Raw genomic sequence first — 17,259 nt, 5'->3', positions numbered from 1 at the left:
ATACACTTAAGTTTAAATCGGTATTTTCAGATTTCCCCGAAATTTCGGAGAAATTGTAAAAAAAAAATGATAACAAGCATTCGTTTAAATATTGAATTTTTTACTCAAAAACCAAGGTACATGAAATAATAGCTGTTCTTTATAACCTATTCACTTCAAATTTATTTTAATTAGTTTACAAATCGATTAATTAATTTATATTTTTTATTATTATTAAACTTTGGACATTAATTATTAATCTTGATAGTTACTATACATTTATATATGTTTTAAGTTATTGAGTATACATATAGCTATATATACATTGTGAATTACCACACAGGATTCTGAATTATTATTCATATTATATACTACAATTTAATAACTAGGAAATTATCCATTCGAAATTTATAATTAAAATGCATCAAATCATTGAAAAATTATCTACATAATCATTTACAATGAAAATAGTGGTTTTAGTTTAAAAAAAAATCTTCATATCAGACTCATCCCTAATAGTATAAAATAAATATCTATTAAAGTATTTGAAAATAATATGGTCTTTATTAAGTGCACTTAGAAAATCAGAATTTTACTAAAAAATATTATTAAAGAATAAAAGGAGATTTACCAACTAAATGCTTGTTAAATTATCCAGTATAAAAAACTTATTTAATTTAAACCTAACATAATTCTATTAAAATTTTATATCTATACTTGCAGGTAAAAAATTTACCATTGTTTATAATAAATTGAATATAAAATTAAAAAGTTAAAAGTAATTTTATCTATATTTTCTTTAGAACTTTTTATCGTGTTACTTTGAACATTTACTTTGCATTATTTGTTTATTTGTTTAATTTTTTTTTTTTTACTGATAAGAAATCCCCAGTAATATCTTCTAAAAGTTCTCTATAGGGATTCGTGAACTATAAAAGATTAAAAACAAAATAAGAGCTGTTGTTTATGATGTATTAAAAATTTTTATCACATTTATTACAATAAAAAAAGTTTAAAAACGTAATTTTAATATTAGTGTTTACGCTTTTTATTAGTTGAGTGATATTTTTATTTTATTTTTAGAATATTATATATATTTTTTCATTACTAAATTATTTTATAACAATATCTATATCGTAAATATAATTTTACAATTTAAGTATAATTTTATTATGGTTAAAAGTATTTAAATATTTTAAATTTAAAATTATTGACATAAAGGGTAAATTTCCTTGAGTATTTAAAAGAAATCGAAATATAATTAGTTTTTTGTATAATTAATACATTTAAGATAGTTTTTAAGGCAAAACTAACTAATTATATTTATATTGAAGTCTAGTAATTTAGTGTAATAAGGAAAAAAGATATAGTTAAAGTATTTTTTTTAAGTTCAAACATAAATACAATTAAAGCAACATTTTTTAATATCCATCGAAAATTAAGAGTTAAATTGAAATAATAAAATCGTACCTAAAACGTAGAAAACAGACATCACAACGCAAACTGTAAAAGCAATGTCTAGTTTTATTTAGTCATTCGACAAAAAAAGTATAGGTGTTAATTTAATTTAATATTATTCTTTTGTTGTGTTTTAAATTTCAACTATTTGTTGTTACCTTGAAATTTCGCATATTTTTTTTATGAGACAATTTTTTTTTTTTGTTTTCTATGCCTAATATAATACATAAATAAATATAATCAGGAATTGAAGATTAGTTAGTTAAAAACAATAAATATCAAGAACACATTTTTCTATTTTCGATTTTTATAAACTTTAACTATAATCATAATAATACAACTAGAAAATATTAAATTCGACAAATTAGACATCTATAAGTTTATAGCTAATAATTCTAAGTATATAGTATACACAATATACGTTTAGGTATATTGAATCAACATTCTACATATTGACAAAATGTATTATGTACATTTTACGAATTATTATTTAAACAATGCATATCTATTTTATACCATTTGATTAATAATAAATTTTAATTTTGTGTATCATTAAAAGACGTTAAAATTAATTATATAAGTTGTATAACACTAGCTGGTATTTAATTTATATAATATATTATATGCAAATAATATAACGTTTAAAATAAAATTATTACAATTTTAACTTTTTCCTACGTAAAATAGAAAATAAGTTATGTTAATACAAACATATGTTATTATATTTTATCATTAACATTACTTGTTGCTTAAATTCAATGTTATACACTTATACGTCATAGATATACGTAATAACATTATCAAATCTCATGCTAAAACAATTTATGACGAAATATGAATACAACATGTAGCAAAATAGTATAATATTATAATGTTTTGTTAAAATTAAAGCGACTTTATAACAGTTAATTCGGGTATTACGCGTCACTTGTGGTTTATGTTATGTGGGTTTTTGAATTTATGATTTTTAAGGGTTAATACAATGTTGAGGGTTAATTTTAGTGCAAATCCTTGAATGAAACAAAACAAATTAATTAAAAACAGGCATGTGCCATGCTGTTGATATTAATCATAAATTTAAAGTGGGTAGGTATTAACTATTAGATATTACGATAAACCAGAACAAACTGAATAAATAATTTTAAAGTATACTTCATAAATTAATAATTTTTATGGTTTCACATGTCACGTTCAAAAACAAAGAAATATCTTAATTTAAGAATTATGAACTTTTGTTTTTAGTTTTTACTGCATTTTTATATTGTATGTTTGTAACAGTGGATATTTTTATACTCCATAAAACTAAACCAATGATGGATTTCTTATTTTTTAATAAAAAATATTCAAAATCTGTTTTATTTATCTATTTTCAAAATATAAACACTGATATACAAGATAATTCATTGCAAAACCCAATCAGTAAGCATTTTATATGCAGCTGAGTTGAGTTCTAGTATCTAGTGAATTCTAGCTTTAGTAATTATATTAACAATAACCAAATAAAAGTGTTAATTTAGGTACTTAACCATACAATGAAAATAATAATGACATTAAGATTTGCGAAAACTAATATAATTTCTTAATTTTAATACTTAAATTATAAGTACTATAAATATATTTTTATACTTCTTAAATCAATCAAGTTATTAATTTTAATATTATAATTATATAATAAAGAAAGGCCATAATAAACTAGACTTTTGGGGTCAAAAATGGTAGAAAATTAATATTAATAATATAATTTTGCTTTAACCTAGTACTATTATAATTAGTATACTTGAATTGTACAATAATCTTTAATATTAACTTTGTACACGTTAATTAAATTAAACCGTATTAATAGATTATGATAATAATAAATATTAAGTTACGTATAAAGTATGTTTTTAGGGTATAAACTTGGCTTGAACAAAAAAAAATGTAATAAAATAATAAATATTTGCAGTAAATACTTTAATACGAATGTAAAAGCAGCACCTCATACTATGTGTGGTTTTGAATTGATTATTTGAGTTTGACTCAGTACGTCACTGTCAATCAGAGGTTCCGAAAACTGAAAAAAATAAATAGCTGAGCTGCTGAGCCTCTTGAATAATGATCCAGGCCGTTGAGCAGTCGGCGAAAATTTAGGTTATCTTGGTAGCGGAGGACTATGCTTTGTACATTATTTTATGGGAAAACAGGTTGCCCTGAGTGCGCATTCCGACAGCAACAGTGACCAGAGGAACAATTGCCTTTGTTTTGACAGAACACTATGACATATAGGGGAAATCAGGGGGGAATTCCATAACACAGCTGATAATATTATATCGCAAAAATCCGTGACGTTACAGTCTGTATAATCAAAAATCACACCAAGATATAAAACGTTATCCACTTTACGCAAAAGTATACAGTTACTAACATGTTTTTAATATATGTAATTAAATATATATATATATAGAACACATAGAAACAGATCCAAAAAAATTACTTATACTTTTTATTTTATCAATATTAGTTATAATATGTTTAGATTTATTAACATTAAGTTGTAAACTATTGTTATCACATCCAAATTTAATTTTACCCATTGCTAAAAACAAAAATCTTGTAAAAACAAAAAATTAATAATTAAAAAAAAAAATTTATCCAAGCATATATTAGCAAGTTTAAATAAATCATCATAGTTTTGTGTTTTAATAAAATTATCGTATCATCAAAATAACAGTATAATTCTAAATTCAACCCTAAATTTAAGAGATAATTTAGATGTATTATAAATAATGTAGGACCAATAATTGTGCCTAGAAGAATTGTAACCTAACCTAATAAGTATTTATGTAATCATCGCTGTATGCATTATCTAATCTAACTTTCTGTGTTCTATCAGAAATAAATGACTTAAGTAAAAGTATTTTTTCTCTTATGGCACAGTATAATAGTTTTTTTAAGAAGTACGTCATGATTAAAAAAAAAAAAACAAAAAAAAATTTTAAAGTTAAAAATATATCTAGAATCTTAAACTTATTGTCAAGATTATTATACATAAAAAGTGATTTTATTTACTAAAGGATCAATATTTTACTTAGGTATTTAAACGGAAACCAAACTGATAATTATTGAAAAGTTTAAATTTATTCAAAAAACTTATTAGTCTAATTTGTATAAATTATTTAAAAAGTAAATAATATGATAATATTAATTTTATAGAATATGGTATTTATTTTAAATATGGAGATGATAACAAATTTATATTAGACATTTAAGTATTGAATTCAATTAAATTTTATTTTATATATCATACAATCTATAGTATAAAGTTTCGATCACGTTTTGCTCATCTCATATTATGTTTTTAAAAAAATAACGGAGCTGAATTTGTTGTCCTAGTATAGTACCTATTATGAAACTTTAAAATTGGCTACATTGCCAATATGTACATATATTTTTGGCAATATTTATTCGATACTTCAATTTTAAAGTGAATTAAACGTGTGTAAAATATTTTAAAAAATACTCATAAATACTCAATATGTAAACATCTATGATAAATTACAGGCAATGTTGTCACCCCTAAATTTTATAATAAATCAATCCACTAAAATATTAAAATTAACGAAACTGAACATAAACTGCTTAACATAAATTTGATATAATACCTAGGCAAAACAGATACATCAAATTCAGTTATGACGTCTCTTATAAACCCAATAAATTGTTTTAAAAATACATGCAATAGTGAATAGGTAAATTGTGCATTATATTATGAAGCCATACTATGATTAATATTTTTCTAACTCTATGAATGTATTCATTGCGCACGCATATCTTAGTAGATAACAATTTAACGAATTATTAAAAAACTATAATTAAACACAAGATTAAATGACATAATTTTATAAATGTATATTTAATTAACAATGTGGTATATATATTTTTTTTAGGTATTTTTAAACAGATAAATCAACGTGGAAATATTTTAATGTATTTAATTGTTTAATAAATTAATCGGCAAGTGTCATTAATAGGTGATTTCTCTTCTCAACGTTTGCTCACTCATTAATTAATTAATTTATATACATGTTTTTTGTTTTTAATGTAAATAGTGACTGACAAGGATAGAGAAATTGGAAAGAATTATGTGTTTGAATTTGGTTTAGGTATGAGGATGACTCTATAGAAGCTCCAGATGGTAGGAAACTGCTAAGTTACAAGCAAGTTATTAAATATATTTATAAGACAGAATAATGTATTCGTGGGAAGATATTTTAACAAGATGGGTAAGACGCTGTCGAGTCCAGAGGATATGGGTTTCCATGAGAAAATAACAAGATTTAGTTCATTCATAGTGACATTGTTAGTAAGAATGTGAGGCCACGAAACTTTAAGATATGAAAAGTATACGGAGGCTGGATTTCTGATTCGAGAGAGTTTTAACACGGAGTGATGTTAAATTAAGCATGAAGAGTTTAGATTGGAACAATTATTTTTCTTTTCATACTTATACAAACGAGTAGTTAAGACACAAACATTACAATATTTGAGGAGGTCTGATAAGTAGCCCGAACGTCGAAGAGCTTTGAAATAAAAAGATCTATTTTTGACAGCTTCAAAGCAAGACAAGTTTTACCACGGTGGTTTGGATGGTCAGACAACCGGCAATTGAATTTTTAGAATCAACGCAATGATTGCATCTAATGTGACTATGACAGTATTTTTGCGTACTTTTGCTCAAAACGTAGACAACAATTGCATTGTACGGTAGAACGAATGCTGGAATTGACACCGAGAATTATATTTTAAATTGAAATATGTTGAGGTAGTTTAAAGGACAGAAATTTGAGTTAAACGATTCATATTAATACAAAGTTGCACCTTTTTTTATCGAGAAACGTTTGAAACTTTCAATTGGAAAAATAAATTGGACACCATCCCGAAAGTTTACCACGGAGACATCACTATCGAGTTTTATTATACCAAATTAGTAATAAGGTTCGAAGGAATACAATTTGTACTTAATGTACTTAATACTTACATGTAATTTTTTTTTTTTTTTGAGGTTACCAGGGTGTAGCTGAGATCCGTAACGTGGTTATTAGACAAGGGAGATTTTATTTTATTTGGAGCAGGTGATTTGCCCACACGCGAGACGCCGCATCATGATAACATAAAAATATTATAGTTACTCTATTAACATAGAATAAATTGCGATTACGAGTAGACAGAAAAACACAACCGAACACTACGACAGGTGAAACGTGAATCAATTTAAAACCTTATTAGTTATTACCTATTATATTAAATCCAAAAAAATAATGAAGTTTTTGGAATAGAAAATAAATATGAAATCACGTTTATTTATATCATAGGTACTATGAATAATAAAATAATATCGTCCATAAAAACTAAAAACTAATACAACTGAAATATGTAAGTAAAATATAATTTTACAGAACGTGAAACAAAAAAGAGATTTCTTTTTTAAAGTACCAAATTAAAGAAGTAATTTTTACGGTTATTTATTATTTATTGAATAGGTATACATATATTTATTTTTGAATAAAAGAGATGGAAATTTACATTATTGAAAAAAAACAGAATTAATAACTTTGTTATATATAGTATGTATAGTAGGTTTCTAGTGTACATCGTCATTAAGATCACTGTAATCTAAAATGCTAAATTGTGATGCAAAGATAAATCATTTGCATAAAAAAATTAAAATACTGAGCGAAGATGTCTGGAATTAATTTCTAATTTTTATGAACATTTTATAACTGTTAGTAGGTAAATCGAAGAAGTATATTGAAAAAAACATTAATATGAAAAACGTATCATATTTAATATTCTATAATTAATATTATTATTTATTATAATATTTTATCACATGATATATTATTGTTATTAAATTATAAAATTATACCAATAAACTTTAAAACTACAATGAATTATATAGATTAAGCCTTAGACCATATTACTAATACTCGTAAAAATATTTTGAAAATGTCATTGTAATAATTAAAACAAAAAATTTCAAATCTCAACAATTAATGTTTTTTTTTTGATTTACAGTATCTAAATATATAATAATTAATAACATAATAAATCATTAGAAAAATATCATAAGTTTTAAACAAAATATTAAATTTTATCAAAATAAGAACGTCTCTGTATTTTCGATATTTTATAACAACTATAAGTATAGAATTTCAGAGTTACATTTTCAAGCCTATTGAGTTGAAAAAAATTAAATACATCAAATATTTATAAAAAAAAATTATCAAAAAACTAAAAGTTAAAAATTAAATTTTAATGTTCATTACAAATGTATCTACTGAAATAAGTTATGAAAAGTATCTTTGTAAATCAAATACATTTATCGCTCCACTCAAAATTTTAAATTACAAATAATTAATAATCTATTTATACATTTTTCGAAAGAATAAATTTTAAAATTCCAACAATATTTATAACACATCTATCTTATCAGTGACACGACTTTTTTCTTGGGAATAAATTAACTTTAAAACACTGTGTTCAACGTGTATTTTTCAGCGAATCAAAGCTACAGTTTCTGGACTACCAAGTACTAACATTTTAAAATACATGTGGCCTCGGTTAAATCATCACACTTTAAACTCCGCAGTCGAGTCATGAATTAAATAAAAATTATTTTCTTATATCATAGCGTAACATTATTATTTACAGCTAATAAAACGTGCTCCAATAATATTAATGTATTACAATCATAAATTCAAATATTATGATAAAATATGTAACTTGATGATTATATTTGATAAATATGTACTTATCTATACATGATAATTAAAAAAATAATAAAAAATATTCAATACACAGAAATGCGTCATCTGCGAATATTCATCCAATTTAAACATTACAGCAATAATTCTGGTTAAAATCATCTTGTTTTATCATTGATTATTTGCTGTTTATAAAGAAACGATTATCCTTTGAGTATTTTGATTAAAATCCGTTATAAGTTACTAAATTCAGTGGTACGCAAAAAAAATGGTTGTTTGAGTAATCGTACGTACGTACTTACCCCTTAAAACATTGGATAAATATAGAAATATTAATTATTGCTTTTTAAAGTTTATTAATTAATTATAGTTTTATTTCTATTAGGACTTAAAATGATTTTTACATTATACAATTCAATCGGAGTTTTAGATGCGGAAAGAGTCCAACTATAAATCATATATTATACGCTTTGTCAAAAATCTCTGTCACAGAGCCTAATGAGTACTCGAACTAGTCTTAATTTTCTCACCACAATATATGAGATATATTAGTACGATATAAAAAACATAGTTAATTTCAACAGTAAAAATGAATCAGGAGCATTCAAAAAGTAAATCTAAGCAGAGTTAGTTGACATTTCTACAATTCTTTAAATGTTTTATAAGTTAGTATACTAACTATATAAAATTGAATATCATGATTAATCGATTTACTAAAAATGTAGAAACAAATTTAATTAAACGTATCTTAATATTTTGTTTTATTTATTATTATAGTTAAAACTAAAACATTCGTATATTTTAAGTAAATTTATTTTAACATTTGAAATTTAAAAAAAAAATAATAAAATATTCTTCATAAACTCTTCTTATTAATATTAAGAAAATATGTGACCTCAGCACATACATATTTATGGTTGATTAATGATTAAAATTGAAATTATGATGAAATTGGAAATTTATTAAATTACAATTTCTCATCATACAAATTGTATTATTTTATTGCAATTTAAAAAATTTTAATCTTAATAACTTACAACATTCCATCAGTGTTACTAAAATTATCATATTCTATAGACAATGAAAATATCGAACTATTCTAACAAATTTTAAGTTATTTATAGACATTTTAAATTTTTTTAATTTTTTTTTTTTATGTTGATAAAAATGTTCATGCTGTTGGTATAGCTTAAGTTATATATTAATAATAATAATAAAATAATTATTATCTAAAATACGAAATATTTTTACAAAAATCAGTTTATTATACCATTTTAATAATAGTTATTTAAAAAAATATATGAAATATTCTTAAAAAATAAAATCTGACACGCTATATTAATTCTCCACTCAGATTTGTTTTTAGTGTTCAATAATTTATCATTGAATTCAAATTTAACTCTCCATTAAAGTGATTTATTCAATGATGAGGTACACAAATCTACATTTTTATGAGTTTTATTTATTTTTCGTTAATTTTAATGTCAAAACTACTAAAGGTGTTTAAGAGAACATGTATTATCAATAATGACGTTTTTTATATGAACGGAACGAATTTAGTTTAGGTTGGGTATTATCGATATATTGACCTATAAACAGTTTAAATGTTTCTAAATTACATGAGCGTTTAAAATAACCATAGTAAGCTAAGAAATGATAACTTTTCGGTCATTGCATTGCAATATTTATATCAATACACCTTATATACAGGATGATATACTATTAGATTTTGTAACGTTTTTAATAAATTCCTTTTAAACACTATAATTGATAACATTTTTTGCGTTGTTCCACACAAGTCTTTAAATATTTGATAATATATGAGGCAATTATTTCACTTGATTTTTATTTTATTACAAAACTGATTAAATTCAATTTTTTAACTTTTTTATGTTGTCAATATCAATAAGCATCAAACTTAGCCACGAGACAGTGGGTTTTAAAATCAAGTGACCTAACACAATGAAAGTATTTTTGAAGTTCTGTGAATTTTGTAATAAAATCAGCCTTATAATAAATTAAAACTGAGAAAATCAACACTCAATATAGATAATCTCTTGAAAAGTTTTAAACATTACTCAACAAAGAGAAATAATGAAAAAAGTTTAAGCATTTCAAAATTGATCACCCTGTACAAACAAACATCATACGTGCATTCAATTGTCACATAAAATGATAATATAAATTGATTGCAGTACAGGTATGCTATCGAAACCTATGTAAAAGCATATTATAGTGATAAAGTACTAATTTATAATCACGTACCATAATACAATAACTTTTAAGTCAGATTTATAATTGTTATCTCATTCATATATATATATATAGTTGCATAGCAAAATTAATATTTTCAGTATATAAGTACAATTTTTTTTCAAGAATAAACCAAGTATTATCTTACATTAAATTTATAGTCGTATTATATTATTATACTTGATCGTTTCACTCACACTAAATACAATGTATTTTCTTAGTTGAATTTAATGAAAACTAAATCATAATATAAATACTATGTCACATACTTTGCTCGTCTATTGGCCTAACTGACAAAATCAATAAAGTAATGTTAAATAATATTATAGATATAAAGCACTGGGTTATAACATTTTATAAATGATTTTAAGTTGAAATATAATTGTAATTGATAGCTAAAAAATGATTTAAAATTAAATAATCAAATGTAAAAATAAAATATATACATAAAGTAAATTTAATATGTTTTAATTGTCGAAATGTATGACAAGTAGCAATTACAGTTGAACAAAAAAAAAAGCCGATTATATTTTGTATGTTCAAAAAAATTTAGAAATAGTACATAATATATAGATATTATAAATAATATATATAATGCTATATTATAAAACGTCAATTTACATATAAATATTTTTTTTCATGTTAAAAAAAAATGTATATGCTTACACATCAGGTTTTAATATTATTGTTTTTCAAGCTTTAATTAATATCAAAAGCTTATAGTTAATCCCAAAGGCTTATTCTCATTGTCCTAAAATTAAATATAATATAAAGTCGGTGATATTATTTAGTTAATTATACTATTGTGCTATGTACTGTGATCTAAGATATTCTCTTATTTATTTACTTATTATTAAAAAAATCTATATGTTATGATTCAACGGTGTATTTACTTATCACGATATCAATGCTTTTATTTATGTTCACTTACTTTTAATATATAATAAAAGTAAAATTATAATAGTAATCAATTAAATAATGACACGATAGTAGTAATAGACTTTGTTACTAAATTTAAATACTCTCAAATGTTTTTTTTTTTTTTTATTAATACAAATATTATCTTCTCACGGTATTATATATTTATATGATTCACGTAGAATGGAGATAACATTATTTTTAAAGGACGATATTCAACCAAGGGCATAATACATATTTAACTATTGTCCACTGTTATGTACCTATAATAATATGAAACAGATTTGAAATAAAAATTGGAAGTACAAATATTAAATCAAGATAAGTTTATGACGTACTTGTAATAACTAATAAGTAACAATATATAGTTATCTGTTAAACGACAGAACGACAAAAATTTCTCATATAATAATTTTAACGATGAATACATCTTAAAGTTTATGAATGCGCTATCTAAACCTAGTAAATATATGCATAAAAAATGTCCAGAAAACTCGTTCATATAGACGATTATATTTTTTTCAAGGATTTAAAGTCCAAATATTGTTATAATTGTATAGATAACATATTTAAAATAAAAATAATATAAAACATATCGATTATTTTAATAAACAAAATGAATTATCAGCGATGCTCCTTATAAATTTATATTTATTGATTATTATTACCTCAATAAATATAAATAACAAACAATAATTGATTTTTCAACTAAAAATACCTTCAAATCTGATATATCTGATAACATAATGTAAACACAAAATAATTTTAACCCAGCACCTATAAATGACATTAAAATATTTAAAACTAATTATTATTCTTTTATTTAAATTATTAGCAGCAATCGATTCAAAAAACCATAATGTTTTAAAAATTAAAACAATTAATTAGATAACATAGTTATAAGTTAAAATACGTCGTTATTTTGTTTGTTTTCGGACAACTTAAAAATATTTAATAATTAGTATTTATCATTTTATTTAGAAAAAATGTAGAAACACAGAAATAAATTTATAATGACATTTATACATATTTTTTTTTTTATCTCTCTTACGGAGCACTATAAAACTTTTTAAATATAATATTTATTTTAAGCTTGATTTTTTATATTAACTATTAATTGTTGCTTGAAGTAGGTAATGTAATTGAGAAAAAACTATTGAAATATAAACAATCGAAAAAGGTGAAAATATTTATACAAAACTGAGGAGTAAAGATTTTAATAACAGCAATAAAATATAATTATTATACAATATATTTTATTAAATTTTTTATTTCAAATAATAATAATTTATATAGGTAGATAATATTTATAGTCTTGTAATCACTTGTCCATTATCATTCTAAGTGTTTAAAACAAGTTTTATGATAAATACCTTAACACTGAACAAAATCTACAATAAATTGATAAAACGTGGAAATTTAATATGTTGTATTTAATGTATGGTAATGGGTTGTTTATCTCTCGGTACCTTATTTCTGTATACACAACGCAATAAAAATATGAACGTATAATAAATAAATGTAAGCAAACGTATAGTATAAAACTGCATATGAGTGCTTACAATTTAATTTACAAAGGAAATACATATGCAAATCAAGTATATTTGAACTGTATAGTGCATACAAGTTTTGAATTAAATACGTTTAACTTAATTAACTCGGTTGTTAACATAAAATAAACAATTTCACAGTTGACGTCAAGTTTAAATAAATTAATAAATTAAAAACATCATGGTTTTATAACGACAATTATTACTAATAATAAATTAATGTTGTATTTTGAATGCCTATGTATTACAATAGAATGTTTCCATGGAAATCAGTGCTGCAACTTAAGGCTTTTAATTATTATATTATCACAATATAATACTTCTATTAATTTTGAGTTTGAATGATATTATGATTTTAAAGTTTTTCTATTTGATTTAATTGATTTAAACAATTCAATTTTCAAAAGTAGCCTTATTATATTATTATTACATTTTACCCATTAGTTGATGTTTTTACGGCTCCTATATCTATTTTCTCACCCTTTCAATAATGAAGTTAAATTCTGTGTAATATATCATATAAAGCATATATCTGTGATAAACATAATATTATAAAAAAATAAATAAATATAATGTTAAAAACTTATTTAACTATCTACATATATAAACTGTATAACATAAAAAATATAGAAATTTAATTTATGTTCAATCTTAATTTAATGGTATTAAAAGACGTTAAAGTATATTAATTATTGCAATAGTTTAAATAAAATCAATGCAATTTATAATAATTTAAAACGGATGTCTTTTCTTCACTTTAATAAAACATAGTTACATGTTAATATCTTCACCAAAAGACTAGCTGTAAATACTGTTCGACGAAATTATATTTATTAAAATCAAAAAAGTATTCAATTATAAATTAATTATGTGAAAATTAAATAATAATTTTATCATAAAATTTAATGTAAGATAAAATAAAAACTTCATTTTACCTTTTTGTAAAATTGGAAATACATAATGCTGGTTTTTAACAAAACTTTTTTCGTAGTAGAAATTAATGGACAATTTCACTTTTACTATATTTATAAAGTTAAGAGTGTAAATATAATTCTCGAAAATATACGACAAAATGTTTTAAACTACTTTTTTTAGTGCATATTATTTTTAAGCAAGCCTAAAAAAAATCTCTTAAATGGGTTTAAAATTGACTTGACATAAGCTATTTGAACAGTTTAAAGTTTTAAAGTCTCGTGCTCAACTTAAAATTGTTGTATTAAAAAATAGGAATTAAACATATTGAACTTATATTTGCCTGTTATGTCGGATGTATTTATCGTTCTACAACATCCGGTGATTTCTAATTAAAATATTTATTTATTTGTATGTTATCATCTACGTATAATATACATTATTATATACAGTAAAAGCCGCTTATTAGAAACACTTTGGGACCAAGGTGAATTGTGTCAATTAACCGATTGTTTCTAATAAGCGATTGAAAAAAAAAAATGAATAATAGGTACGCGAAAAAAATATGTATGTATGTATGTACCTATATTGTATAATTTAAAAAAGTATGCACAATTGTGTATATTTTACGATATTATGTAAAATATTTATCATTCGTAATTTGTTTTTTTACGTCGAGTAACTCCATGACCATATTTTCATACGAGTAATATTGCCCCTTTAGCTTTGTCACTTATTTTGAGTGCGTATGTGTGTTCAGGTAGAGCTCCAAAATAAAGCCCAGTCTCGTCCGCATTGAAAATATCAGAGCGTGTGTATTGGGCTAGCAAATCGGTCAAATGAGTTTCAAACCACGAATGGTCGCATGAAAATTGGCTAAAATCTTAGCGTTTAGACATTTTTAGATTTTTAGAAAAAGGAAACACTAATAATCTTTACATACGCACGCTGAAGCTAAACTACAAACGGTACGACCAGTACGTACAGAAAGATCATTCTCGCGATAAATTACAGTAAAAATAAACGTAACGACAGCAAAGATAAAATTGAAGTACATTGGTTATCGCTAGATAATCGGTGTATATGTCAACTGACCTTCTCCCAATTGTTTCAAATAACCGATGTGATGTTTCAATAATCCGATTTATTTTCAATGTTCTAATATACGGCCGATCCGTCCCGAGACATTTTGTTTCAATAACACGATTGTATCAATTATCCGTGTTTCTAATAAGCGGCTTCTACTGTAGTTTATAACATAAAATATGAAACGCAAAAATGTCATATCAAATAAATTGTATGATGGTTTGGTCACATTTTTCTTAAATGAATAATTTTTAATATCATTATGAAGAAATAGACAATGTGCACGTTAAACAATAAAAAAATATTTTACGAAAAGTTTGTTAAACTTTTATTAATTTAATTTGAAAATAAATGATATCAAAAAATACATGTGTAATGTGTATAATACATACCATTTAAAATTAAAGATGAATTATTCCACAAAAATCATCTTAATATCGCAGTAATTAGTAATAATTATGAAACTGGTTGAAACAAAATTAAATATTGTAATATAGCATGATTGAAATTATAAAATAAAGCAACCAGTAATATATTAAATTAAAACCTGTCCGCTTAATAACTAATATTATAATTACTTGGTTTAAGTAATGAAATAGTTTATGATACTTTATTTAACATAATTACGATCGCCCTCGTTAAAACTTAAATTTAATTAAAACACATATAGGTGTATAATTATGTATTATTAATAATGAAATAAATAGATTCTTGAAGCATTTTGGCATTAGATTGTTGGGTAGTAATTCGTCAAAATTGAATAATCAATTTTTATAATTTAATGTAAGTATGATTTTAATGTACTTACCTACTTTCTATCTTACCTTATCTCATCAGTAAAGTTATAGAACTTATAAACTCGTACATTGATATTGTTATATTAATCATATATACATGATTATCTGAGTAAAAAGGTTGAAGAGCTTCTTCAAAAACAAAAACACTCCTCTTAAAATCTTCTATTTTAAAAAACTTTATATGTGTGAAAAAATAATGACATATGGTAGCTACCTCATAAGTAGGTAGTATAAATTATAATTTATATCTCAATAAATCAAATACATAAAATATAGCCATTTTAAATTAGTTGCTGGGTATTAATTTTGTTTTATTGAAATTTCAAAGCATAATACGCACTTTAATAAGTCACTAATGACAAAGTTCTTTTATTTACGTCGTCTTGTCAGTTACTTTTTTTTAATGAAATCAATCAGAAATGTAACATTTTGGTAATTACATTATATTAATATTACGTTATTATTTGAATATTTTACCTATTAGGTAAAGTGGGTCGTTAAAATTAGATAACTAATATTCTTAATTTATTTTTAATTCGCCTAATTTATGCAAGTTCCGATTAATTACAAACTCTCTGCTGCAGTTTTATAAAAAAAAAGAAAAAGAAACATTAAATTAAGCTTTGACTTTACACGTAGTGTTATGTGCATTTTTTGCAGATATAAATTTGATTTTTAAATTCCATTATAAATATTAAAACATTTTTGGCTTAGATACTTAAATTTACATTGTTGTTTATTAAAAGTTTATTACTAAAAAAAAATTAAATTATTAATTAATTTAAAATAAGTTTAATTTATTCTATCATCAATTCATATTACTTCAAAAATGTTTGAGGAAAATATTTTAATTGTATTATTCTATACATAAGTAAGTGTTCCCATTAAAATTTTTAAAAAACGATCAAGATAAATTAAAATTAAAAAATTCATGGTAAAACTTGCTATGTACACTACAAATTGTAATTGTGAATATGTTATTTAGGTATGATTATCATCTAAATGGTTTATTAGTACCTATACAATATTGATCATTATCAAAAATAATTCTTAATGGGGATAATTTACTACTGCAAATATAGCTCATTTTTAAAAGATTATAAGCCAAAAACAGCATTTTATGATTTTTATTGCATACAAATGTACTACATATAAATAGTTATCTTGAAATAATGTCACAGTTCAACTCTTATTGAAATTCTAAAAATCGAGTGTTATCAATAATAACAGTTATAAATATCAAATCATTTGACGTATTTAATATGTTTTCTTAAAAGCTGCTTAGTTAATAATCTATATCAAGATTTAAATAAAAAACAGAATCTCAACATTTTGATTAGTCGTTTTTTTTTAATTTAATAATTACCGAGTATTAGGTATTAAACCAACATAATAGTATGTACAATATTGTATACAAGTTTTAAGTAGTGTTTTCCAATAATTATTAAAAAATAAATATGTACAATTTAATACATATTTTAATCATTTAATAAATAATAATATATTATTAAACCATGATTAAATAATGATTACTTTTCACTATAAATAATAACCACTAAATAA

This window comes from Melanaphis sacchari, unplaced genomic scaffold (genome assembly GCF_002803265.2).
Source record: "Melanaphis sacchari strain LSU unplaced genomic scaffold, SCAv2.0 Contig48_pilon_pilon, whole genome shotgun sequence".
Lineage (NCBI taxonomy): Eukaryota > Metazoa > Arthropoda > Insecta > Hemiptera > Aphididae > Melanaphis > Melanaphis sacchari.
This window is presented reverse-complemented; position numbering follows the sequence as displayed.